Source organism: Mustela nigripes, chromosome 12, assembly GCF_022355385.1.
Source record: "Mustela nigripes isolate SB6536 chromosome 12, MUSNIG.SB6536, whole genome shotgun sequence".
In the NCBI taxonomy this organism is placed as follows: domain Eukaryota; kingdom Metazoa; phylum Chordata; class Mammalia; order Carnivora; family Mustelidae; genus Mustela; species Mustela nigripes.
Window position 1 is genome coordinate 50,083,340 of NC_081568.1, and position 18,923 is coordinate 50,102,262.

Here is an 18,923-nt window from a genome sequence, read left to right on the forward strand (position 1 = left end):
TGCAATGGGAAACTACCCCAGCCCCACCCCAGCCTTTTCCTCACCACTTCGGTTCACCCCCTTGCTTTTCTAAGGGGAACCCTGCCCCTGCCTCCTCTCCCAATTGACCCTCCTTAGCAGAGCCAGGGATGGATCCAGACCTTGACTGTCTCTCTGGGCTTCCTCCCCCTCTTTCTCCCCCCAATACCTTCCATTCCTTCCTGAGCCTGAGGCCCATTCCATCTTCAGCTGACTTGTCTTCCTCAGATACAGCTTAGCAGAGCACGGCAGTGTGATTGATGAGCTCAGAAGCTCTGGCTGGCAGGCGGGTGGACAGCCAGGCAGAGACAGAAGATAGCAGAGTTGCCCTGTAAGGTGGGGGGTGGGGCAGCCCACAGCTACCAGGATGCTACCTGGGGTTCCCCATTGCACAGGCTGATGACAGCGATGCTAGGCAGAGCAGAGAACCAGGAGGGCCACTGGGTACAAGACATCACCCACAACGATCCCTCAGTCATTGAGAATGCTCCCTGCTTTTTTTCCTGCTTCAAAACAGTGACCCAAGGAGTTAGAGACGGTGAGCTTGTCTGTCATTCAAGCATGCCACTCATGCACATGACTATCATTTGCTCATTCCTTCATTCATTCTTACGACTGGACAGTTTGTTATGGGGATCAGCACATCCTTGTAATTGCTACTGTGGTCCTGGGAGGCAGGCCGGTTTGAAGCCAGGCTCCACGACGTCCTCACTGCGTGACCTCCCGTGGGTCACTTCCCCTCTTCAAGCGGCCGCTCCTCTCTCAGGGCTGCCACTGCAAGATTCAGTCAGAGCCTACATGCAAAGTGCTTAGAACAGAGCCTGGCATATAAAAGAGAGAAATAAATTCTTTCACTCAATACCCAAAAACTGAAAGCCTCTGATGTGCCAGGTTCTGGGGCTACAGCTCTGAGTGAGGCAGATGACTTCTCATACCATTTAACTTTGAGAGCAAGAAGACTGACAGTAAACAAATAACTAAACCAAAAAACAAGAAGGGAACAGCACAGGTAAAGATCCTGCGGCAGGAATGAGTCTTGGAATATGCAAGCATCAGAAGAGAGAGAGAATGATCGGTGTGGCAAAAAAGCAAAGGGGAGAGGGGCACCTGGGTGGCTCAGTGGGTTAAAGCCTCTGCCTTCAGCTCGGGTCATGGTCTCAGGGTCCTGGGATCGAGCCCCACATCGGCCTCTCTGCTCAGCAGGGAGCCTGCTTCCTCCTCTCTCTCTCTGCCTGCCTCTCTGCCTACTTGTGATCTCTGTCTGTCAAATAAATAAGTAAAATCTTAAAAAAAAAAAAAAAAAGGAAAGGGGTGAGCGTAGGACAGGAGCTCAGACCCAGGCAAGGCCAGATCAGCAAGGACTTGTAGACCAGGGAAAAGATTTTATTTTATTTTATTTTTTTTGCTTTTCAGTCTGCACAGTTTAAAAAAAAAAAAAAAAAGATGTACTTGCCAACATTCTAAGCAGGGGAGTGGTATGATGGGGAGGTAGAAGAGAGAGCAGTGGAGCAGCTCCCACGGTGGCCCAGGTGATGCCGTGAGATGTAGGTGTCCACCACGATGCCTGCGTATGTTGTGGGAGTGGTGGAGCCCTTAACTGAAACGGGGCTGACAGGAGAGACAGTGTTTGGCAGCTCTACGGAAGAGAAGTGTCTTGCTTCATGCAGTGAGTCTGGAATCAAGGGTGCAGGGTGGCTGGCTGACTCAGTCCGGTGGAGCATGCAGCTCTTGCAACTCTTGATCTCAGGGTGATAGGTTTGAGCCCAAGTTGGGTGTGGATTACTTAAAAAAAAAAAAAAAAAATTAAAACGGAGGAGCGTCTGGGTTTCTCAGTCTTTGAAGCATCCGTCTCAGTCTCAGCTTAGGTCATGTTCTCACAGTTGGGAGATCAAGCCCCGTCTCTGGCTCAGCTCCCCCGTCAGAGTACAGCCTGCTTGAGATTCTCTCTCTTCCTCTGTCCCTCCCCCTCCCCCTCTCTCAGAATAAATTTTAAAAATCTTTTTTTTTTAGATTTTTTTTATGTATTTATTTGACAGAGAGAGATCACAAGTAGGCAGAGAGGCAGGCAGAGAGAGAGGAAGAAGCAGGCTCCCTGCTGAGCAGAGAGCTGGATGTGGGACTCGATCCCAGGACCCTGAGATCATGACCTGAGCCGAAGGCAGCGGCTTAACCCACTGAGCCACCAGGCGCCCAAATTTTAAAAATCTTAAAAAAAAGGAAGGAGGAGTACAACTCTTACAGCAAGAGGGCCCTGTCCTTAGGAAGTTGTGGTTTCTTTGGGGTGGGGGGGTGGTGTCAGAGAAATGAGCAGTGACGATCCAGTGTGATGTCTGCTATGATAGGGAAGGAAAGGGGGAACACCCACCCACACATGGGGGAGGAGTCTTGGCTTCCCCACAAAGGACCTCCAGGCTGATCGGCTCCCGCTAGGCCTTCTCTCCAGCATCTCGCTTGCCTTCCTCCCTTCCAACGCTCCAGCACACTGGCCCTTCCACCCTCCTAATAAGCCATTTGCTTTCCTGCCTCTGAGCTGTGCACGTGCTATTGCCTCTTCCAAGAGTGCCCCCACTCCACCTTCTGTCTCAGCCCTGTTTCTGTCCCGCTTACATTCATTGTGACTTAAATTACTGTATCCTATTTTTTTGTGGAATTAATTGGCTGTTTCCTCCCCTAAGAATCTGTAAGCTCCCAGGGGACAGAGACAAAGTTTATCTTGTTCACTCCTGGATCCCAAATTCTTGGCACAGCCTGGCAGATGGTAAATGCTCTAGAAGTAGGGGAGGAAGGAAGGGAGGAGAAAGGCAGACAAGGTCTGAGAAATAAGTTGAGTTAGACAGGCAAAGAGCAGGGGAGCTGAGACTATTCTAGGCATAGGGAATGGCTTGTGCAAAGGCTAGGAGGGGAGAGAACATGGTATCATCAGAAAACTTAAAAAAAAAAAAGGAAGATCTCCAGCCCTCTGTACTTGCTCTGTGCCCTGAGCCTGGCAGACAGGAGGTCCTCGGGAAGCCTGGAGGCCTCTCTGCACTCCTTCATTTGCAAACAGAAAAACTGGAGCAGAAAACACAGGGCCTGGGAGCTCCTGGGGTAGGACGGTGCCTCCTTGGCACACCCAGGCCCCCGTCCACAGTGCCTGGCATAGACCAGCACATAGTAGGTGCTCCCTACTTTATGGGGGTTCAGTGATTCTGGAAGGACATTCAGCTGCAAAGTGACGGGATTGGAAAATTCCAGAATGTCTGCTCTAGCCAGACCTTTATAGCACAATCTGTAGGGGTCACAGACGAGGAAACTGAGGCTTCTAGAGGGGAATGGGTGTGTGCGGGCTCACACAGCTGGGATGAGAGACAGATGTCCTGACTGCTGGTTCAAAGCCTCTCTCATCCTGTCCCCACTTCCATGGAGCCACCTCCTTCCCTCTCCAGCCTCTGCCTTTCAAGATGTCAGAAACCAGCACATTGGAGCCAACAGGAAGTCCCTGAGTGCCTTTTACCAGGGTGAAGGTATTATGTTGCAGGGAGGGCAGATGGGGCGACCCATTAGTGAGCTAACACTGAGTTCCTGTCGGTTCCATTAGCGCCTCAGCTTAACCCGTTAGCAGCCAGGGGAAGGCGGAAGGCGGAAATACGGCGACCCCCCCCCCCACCCCTTGGGGATGAGTCACCGAGTAAGCCCAGTAAGCCGGCTTCCCCTTCGTGGGGGCTGAGGCAGCAGAGCTGGAGGGTTGAAAAGGGGGTCTCTTCCTCTTTCCTCGGAAAGTGGGTTTCCTTGGAGACGGTGCCCAGGGGTGTTAGGGATGACAAAGAGCAGGCAGGACTCAGAATCACAGCACTTCGGGGCTCCTGAGAGGTGCCACCTGAACAGCAGAGAGAAGGAGCTGGTCTCTAACTCACTCCTGGAGAGCCCAGGGTTCCCGCCGGCTCCCTGCATCACAGGACCCACGTGTGCTAGTGTTGGCTGCGGCTGAAAATACAGTCGCCCGCCCTCGGGGCACCGGGCTAACAGCTCTACAGCATCTTATTTAATTCTCGCAGCAACCCTGGGAAGAACACACTATCACCCCAATGTATATGGCAAAACTGAGGCTCACAATGGTGAAGTCATCTGCCCAAAGTCACACGGCTAATACATGGGAGTCAGTATTTGGGCCCAGGCAACCTGCTCGCCCAATCCTTAGCGTCACCCCACCATTCTGCCAAGCCGCAGAAATAGGCAGAACCACCCTTTAATCAATACTGTCTGCAGAGCCCTTCCCACTGGTCACGCACTGGTCAAGCACTGCTCACCCACTGGCTTTACTGTAACCACCTGGAGATGATAGTATCATCCTACCTTCCAGGTGGAAAACCTCAGGCACAGGGAAGCCAAGGAGTCCACTTAACGTCACCCACACAAATACTGCCAGAGACAGGATGCAAACCCATTGGTCTCACTCCAAAGCCAAGGCTCTGGGCCATCCCACTGCAGGAGTATGACTATCCGATCCTAGGACAACCGTGTAAACGTGCCTACCTCCATGCCTGGTATCCAAACTGATCCTTCTCTAGTTCCTAGGTTCATTCACTCATTCACTGCCTATAATGTTGAGCAGCTGCCCTGTCTGCCGGGCCTTTGTTTGCAAGGCCAATGGGATCCCAGCACTTCAGCTTACATTCTGCTTGGGGGACAGGACGGACAGACAAGCAATGCCACCATGGTAGGGAAGAGCATTGGCTGTCACAGCATCATCTAGTCCTAGGGCTCACAGAAGGCTAAACTGAGACTTCTGGTCCAATAAGCATTTGTCCAGAGAGAGGAACTGGGACCAGCCCAGCAGAGGCCCAGAGGTGTAAGACAGCTCCAGTGCTCCAATCCCAGCCCCAGCTGCGGCCAGAGCTCTAGATCCGGTAGGGTGGGAAGAGCAAGGTGGAAGTGGAGCAAGTGACTGGAGCATGGACTTTACCGTCAGGACACTGGGGAGCTGCTGCAGGATATTACGCATTTAGGAAGCTCAGGACCTGGAGGAAGGGTGCTGTGGGCTGGAGGCAAGCGCTGGAGGTTGGCTTGGTGGAGTCGCCAAAATAAAGAGGGCTTTGGTGCCGGATTAGATCTGTGAGGCCTGTTTCTGACCAGGATGACAGGCGGATGGAGGCGGGGAGGTGGTGGTGAGGAGTCATGGAAGAGAGGTATGGGGGAGAGGCAAATGCTAGTGACCTGTGGAGTATGAAATGCCTGAGGGGCATCCAGTCGGCTCTGCCCAGAGTCTGGCTGGAATTTCTGGTCTGGATTTTGGGTCTTCCTGGTCTTAAGGTTTAGCAGAGAACAGACTCCAGACTTCTACCATGTTCCTCAATTTTCTCATCTGTAAATTGGGTAAGAACATTATGTCATAGAGTTGTGAAGATTAGACGGATATATACAAGTAATGTATACAGCACCTAACATTAGTCCCGGGCACGCGGAGATTGCTTAACAGAGGTTAACTGAATACATACATGAATGGATGGTTCTCTGGGCTGTGGTGGCTTGAAGTTATTTGGGAAGAGTTGATGGAAAACTCAAGGAACGTCTCCCTCTTCACTGTTCAGGGCTGGGTTGGAGGGTCAGGGAAAAGTATCGTAATGCAAATGTTAAGCCCATCTGGTTAGTACTTCCTGAGAGTCTATCTCCCAGTGGTCAGATAGAACAGGGAAAGGAGATGCCAACTTCATCTAGCAAGTCAGGGGACAGACACCAGATACACTAGCCAGTAAGTGTCTTTGGGGAAATGTGAGCAAAGCTCAGGCTCCAGCACAGGGAGGGGGCCTTGACTCTGGAGGGACACAGCCCTGGGGGACAGGAACTGATGAGCAAAGGCCCTGCAGAAAGGCTGCAGGGGATTTGGTGTCACTTATTCTGGAAATACTTCCAAAGTGCCTCTTCTTTTCGCACTGAGAAGGTGACATCGAGGGAATATAGGCGGTGAGGGGATAAGCTTCCCAGGCAGAGGAGACCATCAGCCAATGGCCCTGTGTGGGGAACGAGCATGTGGAAGGAACAGGGTAAGGAGGGCCGGTGTGGCTGACTGGGCTGGCAAGAGAGGAGTCAGAGGGGGGCTGTGGCCCATGTGCTGGCCTTAAACTTCATGTCCACCTCCTAATCCCCAGGGCGCTGATATTAGGAGGTGGAGCCTTTGGGACATACTTAGGTCATGAGGCAGAGCCTTCCTGAAGGACACCAGTGCCCTGATAAAGGGGGCTCCAGAGATAAGATTCCTGGCCCCTTTCTGCCATGTGAGACACAGAGACGGGCCCTGAAGAGGACCCTTCGTGGACCGTGCTGCTTCCCTGATCTTGGACTTCCAGCTTCTGGAACCGTGAGAAACACACTCCTGCTGTCGATCTGCCCCGCACTTGGTAGTATTTTGTTACAGCAACCCTCACGGACTGTGTAAGAGGTCACAGGGCCCAAGCCATTAGGCCTTGTGGGCCACTGTAGGGACTTTGACTTGGAAGGAAATGGGACACACGCAGGGTTTGAGCAGGGGGACAGTTTGACGTGACGGATCCCTCTGGCCGCTATGTGAATAGATTGTAGGGCTCGAGGAGGAAGCAATGTGATAATATTGTGAGATCAGCGATAATATTGTGATAATCTGGGAGGCGCGTGTTCAGACCTACGGCCGGCAAGGATGCATTTGGAATTGACAAAGATTCCTGAGAGGCTGGTTGTGGCCATAGAAGGGAGGAGAGGTTTCAAAGACGATGCTTTGTTTGGGCTTGAGCAACCGTGGTGTGAATGCCATTTATTGCAGTGGGGGGAGACTGGGGGGGCACAAGACGGGAGACACAGGGAGAGAATCCTGCCAACACGAAACAAGCAGAGTCACTATGATGAATACATGTTAGCCTTGAGACAACTGCTAGGCCTCCACGTGGGAGTGCCAAGTTAGTGGCTGGACCCCAGAGAAGTCAGAAATGAAAAAAGAAATGTGGGTGTGACAGCCTAGGGGTGCTGTCACAGCATAGGATGAGATCACCTAGACACGCCTTGATTTAAGAGCTAGTTCAAGGACCACAAGTGAGGAAGGGGCGAGGGACATGACATTCTGATGCCTGAACGCGTTCAGGAGACTGAGAAGGGTCAGCCGGTGACGTGCAAGGAAAAAGAAGACGTTTCTGCAGGAGAACAAAAGCGTTTCAAGAAAGCATTCTAGGGGGGCGCCTGGGTGGCTCAGTGGTTTGGGCTGCTGCCTTCGGCTCGGGTCATGATCTCAGGGTCCTGGGATCGAGCCCCGCATTGGGCTCCCTGCTCTGCAGGAAGCCTGCTTCCCTCTCTCTCTCTCTCTGCCTGCCTCTCTGCCTACTTGTGATCTCTGTCTTTCAAAAAAAAAAAAAAAAAGAAAAAGAAAGCATTCTAGGCAAGAGGAAACACTACACACACAACCAATACTAGTGGAGAGTCTGGGAAGAACTGGGTGTGTGTGGATGGCCTTGGAAGGAAGGGAGAAGGCGGCCAACAGAGACAGTGGGTTGGAGGTCTGGATGAAGTTGAAGAGATGCTGGTGGGAAGACCAGGGAAAAGGAGGGAGAGGAAGTGCCGGTTAAAGAGAATGAGGACCCTAAAATTGTGATGCTGGTGATAAGAATTAAGGATACCAGGGAGGGGGCACCTGGGTGGCTCAGTGGGTTAAAGCCTCTGCCTTCGGCTCAGATCATGGTCCCAGGGTCCTGGGATCAAGCCCCGCATCAGGCTCTCTGCTCAGCAGGGAACCTGCTTCTTCCTCTCTCTCTGCCTGCTTCTCCGCCTACTTGTCATCTCTGTCAAATAAATAAATAAAATCTTAAAAAAAAAAAAAAAGGATACCAGGGAGGGAGGAAGGGGCTGAGATGGGTGGAAGGTGACAGTGAAAGTCACTTTCAAGCAGCTTGCAGGAGAGCGTAATGCAGAGACCAAGGGGAGGTTGCGCCAAGATGGGCCACTTTGACATATTGTTGATTTTAAATAAAAGTTACTGAAGGGACAGCCTGTGTAAGGAGGACACTCAGAGCCTGCTCTGTCCCCCTTGAGAGCAGGAAATAAACCTCCCACGTGAGAGACACCTGCCCTGTACCAGGAGGTGGAGAGACATCCTAACTCAGAGATGGGAAATTCAGAGCCCAGAAGGTTGTATGAACAGTCCTGGTACTTGTCACTGATTTACTGCCCCCCCAGCCGAAATTCTGTTTAGCATTCCTTACCGCCTAAAGTTTCCAAAGTTAAATTTTCTTTGTCCTGCCGATTCCTCACAGATTTATTGTCTTTTTGCCTAAAAAGTATAAAAACTGCCTGCCTTGTTGGGGCCTCAAATTCACTATTGGGCCTCTGGGGACCAGTACTAAAACTATGGATTTTTTTTTTTTCCTCCTGCCCATCTATCCCGCCTAAATTCTTAACCCAGCTATTAGACCTCAGGTGTTTCCTTCCCTGTGGTAACAAGTGGGGCTGGGGCTGTCTGGGCTGGTGGTAGTTAAGTCCACAGGCAGAAATGACTTCGGGAGAAGGGAAGAGAAACGGGTTGCAAGGCTCCCCAAGGAGCAAGCCCTGATCGACAGGACTGTGTGGGAAAATTAACAGTTTCCCTTGAAAGGGCTGTAAGGATGGGGCGGCCCCGGTTTGAGGGCAGTGGGGGTGAAGGCGACATGCGGAGAAGAGGCTGAGTACCCAGCAGTTTGCCGTGGACTGCGGCTCCGAAGGGCCCCGGAGAAGGGTAGTCGCGGGAGGGGCTGGAGATTTGGATCAGATGAGGACTTGTGCGGGGTTGGTGGCGGCCAGGGTTCCAGGTGACTGTCGGGGGACGCCGTGGGAAGCTCCGGCTTGCGGAAGATCGAATGGTGGCAAAAACGAACTGAGAGCAGCGAGCGGTTCTTGAGCCCCGCCCTTAATAAATGTTTGCTATTACATTTCTTATTTCTGCAGGCGACAATTGAAAGGAGCCTTCGAAACTCCCCGGGGCGGCCCTCCCGGCTCGCATCAGGGGACTGCGGCGGGGCTCGGCTCCCGGGGGCGGCGGGAGGCACCGCGCACCCAGGGCTGCCCCGCCCGCCCGCCGGCTCCTGCAGAGTCCCAGCGCCCGCGCTCCCCCGCCGCGCGGGTCCCCCCTGCTTTCGTAGCCGGGGGAGCAGGGCGTGTCCGCAAGCTTTGCAAAATAGAAAGACAAAAGGCGAAAGACAAAAGAAGGCTGGGCAAATCCCTGCGCCCAGGTAGCCGCAGGCTGGGCACGGCCTCTCCTTAGAGCTGGGGGTGGGTTGGGGGTGGTGCGCGCAGGGGAGGCCCAGCAAGGGGGGTGCGGGCCGGCGGAGGCCTAGCGGAGGCGCCTCCTCTTTCCCGCCGGGTAGGCGGGCTGCCCGCTCTCCCCACCCTGCGCCCCGCAGCCCCCCGGGGCCCAACTGAACTGAAGAGGCCCCGCCCCGCCCCTCCCCAGCACCAACTACTCTGACTCCGGGTGCTGGCCCGCATCTGCCCGCGGGGAGGGAGGCAGCCCTCCACCCGACCCACCCCTACGCTGGCTGCCCGCCACGTGCTCGATGGTCTCGGGGAGGTTGCCGTCTGCCTCTGGGCCTCGGGTTTTTTCACCTAAAAAGCAGCGGCCGGACTCGATTTCTCCGAGGTCCCTCCAAGTTGGAGGGGTCTCTGGAATGACCTGCCTTTTTCGGATTTGACACTCTTCTTCCCGGATGGCCTTGGAGTGGGGCCTGGTTTATTTCGGATGGCATTTATTCTGCCTCCTTGGGGCGAGAACTGTCCAAGTACAGCTGTGCCTCCCAGTAGCGGTCTGCCCGCTTTCTCCCCCACCCCCATAAAGAGCCAGAGTAAATACGGTAGGCCCTACCCTGTCTGTCACAACTACTCAACTCTGCCCTTGTGGCAAAGCAGCCATTTAAATGAGCCAGGCTATGTAAAGACCTTGTTAATGGCAGCTGAAATTTGAATTTATCATTCTCACACGTCAAGAAAATTTATTTTTATGTATTTTTAAAAAAACTTAAAAGCCATTCCTAGCTAGCCCACTGCACTGAACAGACGACTCAGCCACAGGCAACAATGGACAAAGCCTGGTTTACAGCCCAGGCTTTGCGGTGGGAGCTTTGCAGATGGTTCTTTAGCCTTTCTGGAGCTGTTTCCTCATCTGCAAAATAGTGACAGATTGCAGCATGGTTGCAGGGATGAAGTCAGACCACAGATGAAGATACTGCATGAATGAGGTGTTGTTTTTTGTGTATGTTGTTCTGTAGCTGATTATGTGTCCCCAGCAGAACATAGGGACTTAGGGGATAGGCCCTACACTCCCCTCCCCCCTTTTCTGAGTGCTTACTGTGACAGCACTGTGCTAGGTGATCACTGTGTAGTATCTCACTTAAAATCATCTCAGGCCTAGGAGATAGGCATATTCCATAATCCCATTTTACAGGTAAGGAAACTGAGGCTCAGAACTAAGTTTTTAAGTTTCTTTATTCATTTGGGTTTTCTTTCTTTATTTATTTTTTAGTTATCTTTATACCCAATGTGGGGCTCAAACTCATGATCCTGAGATCAAGAGTCACATGGTCAGGGAGCTGAGATCGGAAGGGAGTGTTACATTGGTCTTCAGAGCCTCTATTAATCTTGTTTTCCTCTGAGCAAACTTGGAGGTACCTAGTCTGGGTATGGGACCTTAGGACAGCTTTTTTTTTTTTTTTTCTGGACATCTGTAATCTCTTTGGTTTTCTGTCCGTGCCTATAATTCTTGGTCACACCAACACTTTGAAGAGGTGGACCAGACAGAATGGTGGTCAGCAAAGCAAGGCTTACTGAGCGATACCAAAGTGATTGTACTGCACTCCCACGGAGGAGGGGGGACCTGAAAGGGTCGCCACCAGAGTTTCTAAGTCTAGGGGGTTTTGTGGGTTACTTGGCAGACTGTTTCAATGTGATTAGCCCTCCCAGCACCTGTCATCCAATCAGACTTTTGTCACCTATCTAGGCTATGGAAAAGGGTGGAGGGCTTCTTCCAGGGTGGTGTAAAATCCTTTTAAGGGTGGTTTCCTCTTGGGGGTGGGTGGCATCTTGTCCCTACCTGCCTTCCAATTATCCTTCATCAAAGGGACTAGCCTTAACCCCGTCAATGTGCAACTGTCACTGTAGTTTGTTGACATTTTTCAGAAGAGAAAAACCAACGCGTGAAAACATTAAGTACGGATTGAGGTCTGGGGCTATCTGACTCCCAAACTGAGCTCTTTCTAGTGACAGCAGCTCAAGTAAGTGCTGCACAGGCCCCAAATCCAGGAGCCCTCTAGGACTCCTCCCTTCCCTCCAGCCACGTCCAACATATTGGCAACTTGTTTTCATTCATCCTTGGAAATATTTCCGGAATCTTTGGGGCTGCTGTGATCTTTTAAAAGTTCAGATCAAGGGGTGCCTGGGTGACTTGGTTGGTTAAATGTCAGACTCCTGATTTCTGCTCAGGTTATGAACTCAGGGTTGTGAGATAACCCAGCATGGGGCTTCGCACTCAGTGGGGAGTCTGCTTGAGATTCTCTCTTTCCCTAAAATAAATCTTTTTTTTAAAAAATTAAAGAATAAAAGTGCAGATCAAGTCCTGCTACACCCCTGCTTAGAAACTTGGAAGGTGGGGCACCTGGGTGGCTCCGTGGGTTAAGCCTCTGCCTTCCGCTCAGGTCATGATCCCAGGGTCCTGGGATCGAGCCCCATGTCGGGCTCTCTGCTCAGCGGGGAGCTTGCTTCCCCCTTTCTCTCTCTGCCTACTTGTGATCTCTCTGTCAAATAAATAAATAAAATCTTAAAAAAAAAAAAAAAAAAGAAGGAAAGAAAAGAAACTTGGAAGGTTTCCTCATGGACTTGGAATAACAGGTGAAACCTTACCTGGCCTACAGGGTGCTGTTCCCTAGTCCCTCCCTGTCTCCACCCTGACCTCCCCTCCTGCCTCCTTCCCTTCACTCCAGCCTCAAGGGCTTTCTTTTTGTTCCTAGGCCCCCCCCCCCCCTTACCTCACCCTCAGGGCTTTGTAGGGGAGATGGCCCAGGGATACCCTCCCAGCCAGGCTTCCCTGACCACCCCCACCCCCGTTTATCACAAGCCTTGTGTTGTTCTCTTCCTTTCCGGCAGTCCTGCTATCTGACATTCCGGCATTGGGTCCCTCCCCCAGGGGATGAGCTATAACTCCTCATTGCTGGATCTCTGTCCTTTTCTGAGGGGAGATCATGAACTTGTACCAGAACCATTCAAGAGAACCTGATGGCGTGCCTGGCCCAGTGTTAGCCAGTGCAGCAGGGCAACCACAAAAACCCATACTCAGTCCCGGGTTAGTGACGCATTGGTCCCCTGGGTAGAGAGAGGTGCACCTGGTAAGACCAGACACTATATATGGGTCCAGGCTCTAAGGCAGCTGGAGATTATTCACATGGCTCCTGAATCCTACCAGAAGTCCCCATACCCTGTCTCAGAGCTGGGCCTCTCACCCAGACTCCCTCTGCACTGCACCCCCAACCCTCCCTGGCTTTGATTCAGTCTTTGGACCTCAGTTTGCACACCACTTCCACCGGGAGGACTTCCTTGGCTCCTCAGACCCCACATTGATGGTAGGCCGGGTAGTAGGTCCCAGTTCAGCATTTTACACTGTCCACCCATTTCCCTGTCTACACCTCACACACATGCCATAGGCCTGGCTGTTCCAGGGAAGCAGGGAACTTGACCAGCACCCAGCATGGTGCCAAGCACAAAGCAGGAGCTTAAGAAATACCTGTTTCCTGGGGTGCCTGGGTGGCTCTGTCGTTCAGTGTCTGCCTTCTGCTTGGGTCATGATCCCAGGGTCCTGTGATCGAACCCCACATCAGGCTCCCTGTTCTGCAGGAAGTCTGCTTCTCCTTCTCCCCTGCTTATGTTCTCTCTCTCACTGTGTCTGTCTCTGTGAAATAAATAAAATCTTTAAAATGTACCTGTTTCCTGAGTTAACAAATGCACAGATAGGGAATTTCTTGGGAAGGCAGAATTTCATATTTTTCTTCTTTTTTTTTTTTTAAGATTTTATTTATTTATTTGACAGAGATCACAAGTAGGCAGAGAGGCAGACAGAGAGAGAGGAAGGGAACCAGCCTCCCTGCTGAGCAGAGAGCCCGATGTGGGAATGTGGGGCTCCATCCCAGGACCCTGGGATCATGACCTTAGAGGCTTTAACCCACGGAGCCACCTAGGCACCCCAGAATTTCATATTTCTGAGGCTATGACAAAGGGATGAGACCCAGAGCCCTTCCACCTTTCTAGCCGGGGCCTACTCTGTGTGCTGTTGGCCTGGCCACCTCCCCATCCAGGGGCCCTAGCAACAAACCCCAAACTGGGGCTTTCTCTTCTTCCTCTGTTTCTGGGGTGCCTAGGTGGCTCCGTGGGTTAAAGCCTCTAAGGTCATGATCCCAGGGTCCTGGGATGGAGCCCTACATTCCCACATCGGGCTCTCTGCTCAGCAGGGAGGCTGGTTCCCTTCCTCTCTCTCTGTCTGCCTCTCTGCCTACTTGTGATCTCTGTCAAATAAATAAATAAAATCTTAAAAAAAAAAAAAGAAGAAAAATATGAAATTCTGCCTTCCCAAGAAATTCCCTATCTGTGCATTTGTTAACTCAAGCCGGGTGGCATCCCTGGGGTCTAGCCAGGAGGACCAGCAAAGACCTTGTAATGCAGGACAGCAGGCACTGGTCTGTTCTCTCTGCAGGGGTTTCCCTAGTGGCCCAGAGCCTGGGAATCTTCCAGCCTGGGATGAATCATCCTGGCCCTCTGTCTTCACACCCTCCATCCCTCTGCCTGGACCCAGCTACAGAGCAAGGCCACTATTGCCAAGAGGGATGTTCTCCCTTGTCTGTGGCTAGAGAGGCCAGGAGGTGCAGGTTGCAGGCCTCTCTGGGCCACATACCACAGAGAGAAGAGCCCAGGGAAGGGCCAGCAGCAGCTGACCTCCAGGGAGGAGAGACAGGGAGACACGTCATGTATACCCTTTTGTACCTATTGAGATATGCGCTATAGTGGACCGATTTTCAAGAAAAAATTAGGGAAAGCATCAGCACTACCTGGTTCATTCAGTCAGTAGAGCACGCAACTTGATCTTGGGGTCATGAGTTTGAGCCCCATGGTGGGCATAGAGTTTACTTTAAAAAAGTGGGGGGCTTCTGGGGGCTCAGTTGGTTAAGCAACTCTGCTCAGATCATGATCCCAGTGTCCTGGGATTGAGTCCCACTTGAGGGTCCCTGCTCAGTGAGGAGTCTGCTTCTCCCTCTGACCCTCCCCCTCTCATGCTCTTTCTCATTCTTTCAAATAAATAAAATCTTTATTAAAAAAAAAAAAGCACCTGATAAATCAAAACAAACAAATAATCTTTATGGGGCACCTGCCTGGCTCAGTCAGTTGAGCATGAGACCCTTGCTTTCAGGATCGTGAGTTCAAGGCCCATGTTGGGGGAAGTTTGTTTAAAAAAAAAAACAAAAAACAAAAAACAGAGGAAGAAGAGAACAAGAAGCCAAGGCCCTGAGGGGGAAGATGTCCCGCCAGTCCCCAGTCTGGCTCCTCTGGCCGGTTCTGGCTACAAGCCTTTCCCACCGAAGGATAGTGGAGATGGGGGGAAAAAATCTCAATGACAGCCCCTCTCTGCCCAAACATAGGATGCTAGGTCAGTATCAGGTGATGTAGAAGCACCCAAAAAAGCAAACCTGCCCGGGTTCTGGGAAAGGGCATGCTGGAGGCTCTCAGGCACCACAGTGTAGCTAAGCCTCCAGCCTTGGGCGGGTTTTTTTCAAGCTGTGGTGATATCTCCATTTTCGAGTCACCATGGAGTTGTAAGGAGTAGAGAGTGGCAAGGCATCTTGTAAAATTCAGTTTCGAATTTCCCATCTCTTAGACCAGGGAAGGCAGAGCCTCAGCGTTCGCAGCTGTCCCTGCCCCCCTTCTGCTCCTCGTTAGTTACTCACGGCACCTCATCTAACCAGCAATGCATGTTCAAGACACCACCTGTTTGCCACCCCTGCCCTGGAGGTAGCTCGCCATAGCCCCACCAGCCCCAGAAGTAACCCCCAGGAATGGTGTCCCCCATTTCGCAGAGCACAGCCTGAGCTGCCCTGCACAGTGGTCCCGAGTAGAGAGATGGCCTCGGAGGCTTCATGGGGAGGATGGAAGTGGGGGGACGGAAGGGGCTTTGAGAATCCTGCAGGCTGTTTCAACCTAGGCAGCCCTACTTTATCTCCTGTACCCTGGACTTCCCAGTATGACTTCACTTGAAACAAAGTGTCGCATTGATAGCAACAGTGACGCACCCTGTGAAGGAGGCTGGTTTTGGAGTCTGAGGACCTGCACGGCCTCTCTCTGTGTGACCTTGGGCAGGTAGTCCCACCTACCTCGCTGCTGAGAGGACTAAGGGAGCAACGCAGCCACAGATGGCTGCCCCCTGAGTCATGGCAGCGTGAGGACAGCAGGACCTTGGAGAAGAGGATGGGCTCTTCCATTTCTGATGGCAGCAAGCCCACGGAGGGTTGACTTGGGGGCCAGATCCCTGGCCTCTCCCTACTAGATGCCTGTCTCCTTCCCTCTGCAGTCAGCATAACCAAAATGCTTTCAGAGGCTGCCCAGTGGCTGGAGACAAAACTGCCTCTGGCTGCACCAACCAGGAGGGCATTACAATGGAGGCAGCAGGAGGATGGAATGTGGAAGCCAGCAAAGGGCTGCCTCCCACTCCTTGGAAAAGTCCACAGTCAGCGCCTCTCGCTCTGTCCCAGGAGACCCCTTGTTTGTGCTGCAGACTTCCTTCTGTTAAGGCTGCAGTAAACTGTGTGTGTGTGTGTGTGTGTGTGTGTGTGAGAGAGAGAGAGAGAGAGAGAGAGGGAGAGGGAGGGAGGGAAGGATGGGGAGAGGGAAAGAGGGAGGAGAGCGAGAGAGAGGAAGTGGGGTGCAGAGAGGGAGACCCAGAGAGGAAATGGAGAGCTATAGAAGGCTGAGAGCACCTCTGGTCCCAAGGTCCCTAGTGAACACACCCACCGGAGATACAGCCCGGGGGCGAGGGGGGGGCAGCAGGAGGGCACCTCTGGCAGTGGAGTGTAAGGTCCTTTTCCCCTGCTGGAAGTGAGCTGAGGGAGATGACTCAGTAGGCCCTAGACCCAGGCTGAAAGGGGCATGGAGTGGGAGAGAAGGCACCCAGCTCGCTCTGGGCTCTCCCAGCCCCTCCCAAGCAATTCTGCCCACTGCCCACTGTGCCTCTCAGGTTCATCAGAACATGACTCCTCCTGCCCCACTGCAGAACCACCTCTGTGTCTCGACACCTGGACTCCCCTCCTAGCTGGCCTCTTGCTTTCACCTCATCCCTTTTATCCTTTACTTTCCACAAAGCAAAAGGCACAGCCTATTAAAGATGCCAATCGGATCGTGCTGTCCTCCGGTTCGGAGCCCTGCAGTGACCACCTTAGCCCTCAGAATCAAATCAAACCTCTGGCGCAGTCTTGGAGCCTGTGTGGTTCCTGCCCTCTCTGACCCCAGCTCTTCTTGCTCTTTCTCTCGCCCCGCCCTGTCCTTCCTTCTGTTTCTGCCATCTGCTGAGCTGGCCCCCCCACCCTAATCCAGCTTTTGTAGGGCTCAACGTTTGCCTTTAGTTCCTGAGCCTGCTATCCGCAGTCCTGCGTCCCAAGCACTGAAGTGTCTGCACCCCGTGTTCTTACCAGGCCTTCCCTGCCCACCAGTGTGAAAATGACCTCCTTAGATGCTGGTGCGTCACCCTGTTGTATAGTGTCCCCAGCACTCTTGACCTTGTCCCTTTGTTGTTTGCCTCTCCCAGCCTGGACTCTGGATTTCCAGAAGTCAGAGACCTTGCCTGTTTTTAATTTCCACATCCCCAGACCCCGTGCGTCTGCACATTGTAGGGATCAATAAGATTTATTGAATAGACAAGTGAATAAGTGATAAGATGGTCTCAGAGCCCCTTTCTACACTCTGTGTCTCACTGCAGGCTTTGTCCTCCAGCTCAGCAGGGCTCACAGGTTGAGGCTGGTCCAGCCCCTGGTGATAGGGCAACAGATGCTCACCCAGGCAGCTCTGTGAAGGCGCAGAGACGGCATGGGTGCCAATGCTGGGATGTCTCAGGTTACAGTGGAGAGGACATTTGTGAGATTTGTTACACTTTTCCTGTAACTCTGATGGGCCAGTCATGGCTTCAAGAGTCCCCTTCCTCCTTCCAGTGAACCCTTTGTGATTCTTTGTGTGAGTGCCTCGTTGTTACTATGCTTAAGCTGACTTTCCTCCAAGGAAGGACACTCCTGGATATAGTGGCAGGCCGGCCAGCCCGCCAGAGAGGATAGTGATTGGAAAGGCGCAGCCTCTCTCCCCTGGACCCAGACTGCCCCCCAACCTCCCCGGGTGCCTTTGCTGGCCAGGCTGCAGAGTGTGCCACCAGAGGGCGCTCCAGGTCTCGGCATCCTGGGGCAGCAGGAGGCTTGGGGCAGGAGAGGGTGCTCCTGGCTTTAGCCCTGTTGTCCTACCTGCTATGGCTTCTCTGTCCCTACCCAGCTTCTCCCCACCACTCACCTAAACACCTCTCCCTCATCTCCATCAGCCAACCCACTGTGTACCCCGTTCTGTGGTAAACCCTAGTACCAGATACTAGGGTGCTCACTGCCTTGGCTGAACCCCAAAACCAGCGTGAAAAATCAGGAAAACTGCTGAGGATTCAGGTTTTGGGGCAAGAAGTGGAACTTGACACAGTCTTCTCCATGGAGGGGGCCACGTGCCCACCTGCTCTACCCCAACCAGCTGCTCTTTAAGTCCCTCACTGCACCAAGGCCATGAAACACAGTGTTAAGTCTGGGATCAAATCCTGACTCTGTGATGTAAGGGCTGGACCACCTTGGGTGGGTTCCCTAACCTCTCTGAACTCAGGCTGCAGAGGTGCCAGCTCAGAGCTCTGCCTGGAGATGGCTGTTATCGTTATGGAAGGGGCTTGTCTACAGCTCCTCGTAAGTGGAGGTGGGAGCCCTGGACCCAGAATCCCATCTCCTAATTTCTAGGCCCCAGTTCTTCCTGCACATGTGGGCAGAGGCCATTGGGCACAGAGGGTGCTGCCTTATCTTGGGGAGAGGTCTCTGTCATCAGCTGATGTCCTACGACCTTTTCCAAGTGTCTGTCATGTCCCCCCCTCCCTCCCTGGGTACATCTCCACCCTCCCTCCTTGACTGGCTATACCCGACCTCCCTTCAAAGACAGCACAGGGATGGAGCTGGGAGTTGGAGGAGGTTGGGAGATGCTCTCACCCATGTCAGAGGCGGGGGAGGGGCGGTGGTGAGGGGGGTGGAATGAACCATGCAGGGCATGATCTGCCAGCTTCCAGCACATCCTCTGACCCAGGGGACTTGACCCTACAGATACAATTTTACAGATGTGGAACAGAATAATGCACATTTTCCACTGCTACTTTGTTATACCAAAAGGTTGGAAGCAACCTAAACATTCCTTCACTAGGCGATTGCTCGAATACATGATGGAGCCCCAGAATGGAACACCAGGCTGCTGGAAAACAGCAGGAGGACCTCTTTGGCACCAGCATGGAACATTCTTCAAGCTCTACTAAATTTAAAAATCAAAGCGTGACCGGCAGGGAGAATATATAAACACACATAAGTGTATACATGTTTGTGTATATGCGTCACATTGCTCTGAAGGATACATTAGAAGGGATTGCTCTGTTGCCTGGGCAGGGCATGGGGACCAGAATGGCAGAGGGGCCAGGAGTGTGAAGGGGGAATTTGCTTTGTAGCCCCTGTTCTTATTCTTGAATATTGAAATTTAGGAATATCTTACCTATTCCAAAAATAACTTTATTTATTTATTTATTTTAAGTAGGCTCCACACCCAACACGGAGCTTGAACTCACAACCCTGAGATCAAGAGTCAAC

At 52.5% G+C, this 18,923-nt stretch overlaps 1 protein-coding gene across 1 annotated transcript in view; it reads right to left on the reverse strand.

Annotated features, from left to right (window-relative positions):
- Positions 1 to 1,733: 1,733 nt before the first annotated feature.
- CCNJL (cyclin J like) overlaps positions 1,734 to 18,923 on the reverse strand; it is a 102,318-nt gene continuing 85,128 nt past the window's right edge. Inside the window, exon 8 of the transcript XR_009407415.1 lies at positions 1,734 to 1,800. The gene's annotated coding sequence lies outside the window, so the exon portion shown is untranslated. The remainder of the gene's footprint in view (positions 1,801 to 18,923) is intronic.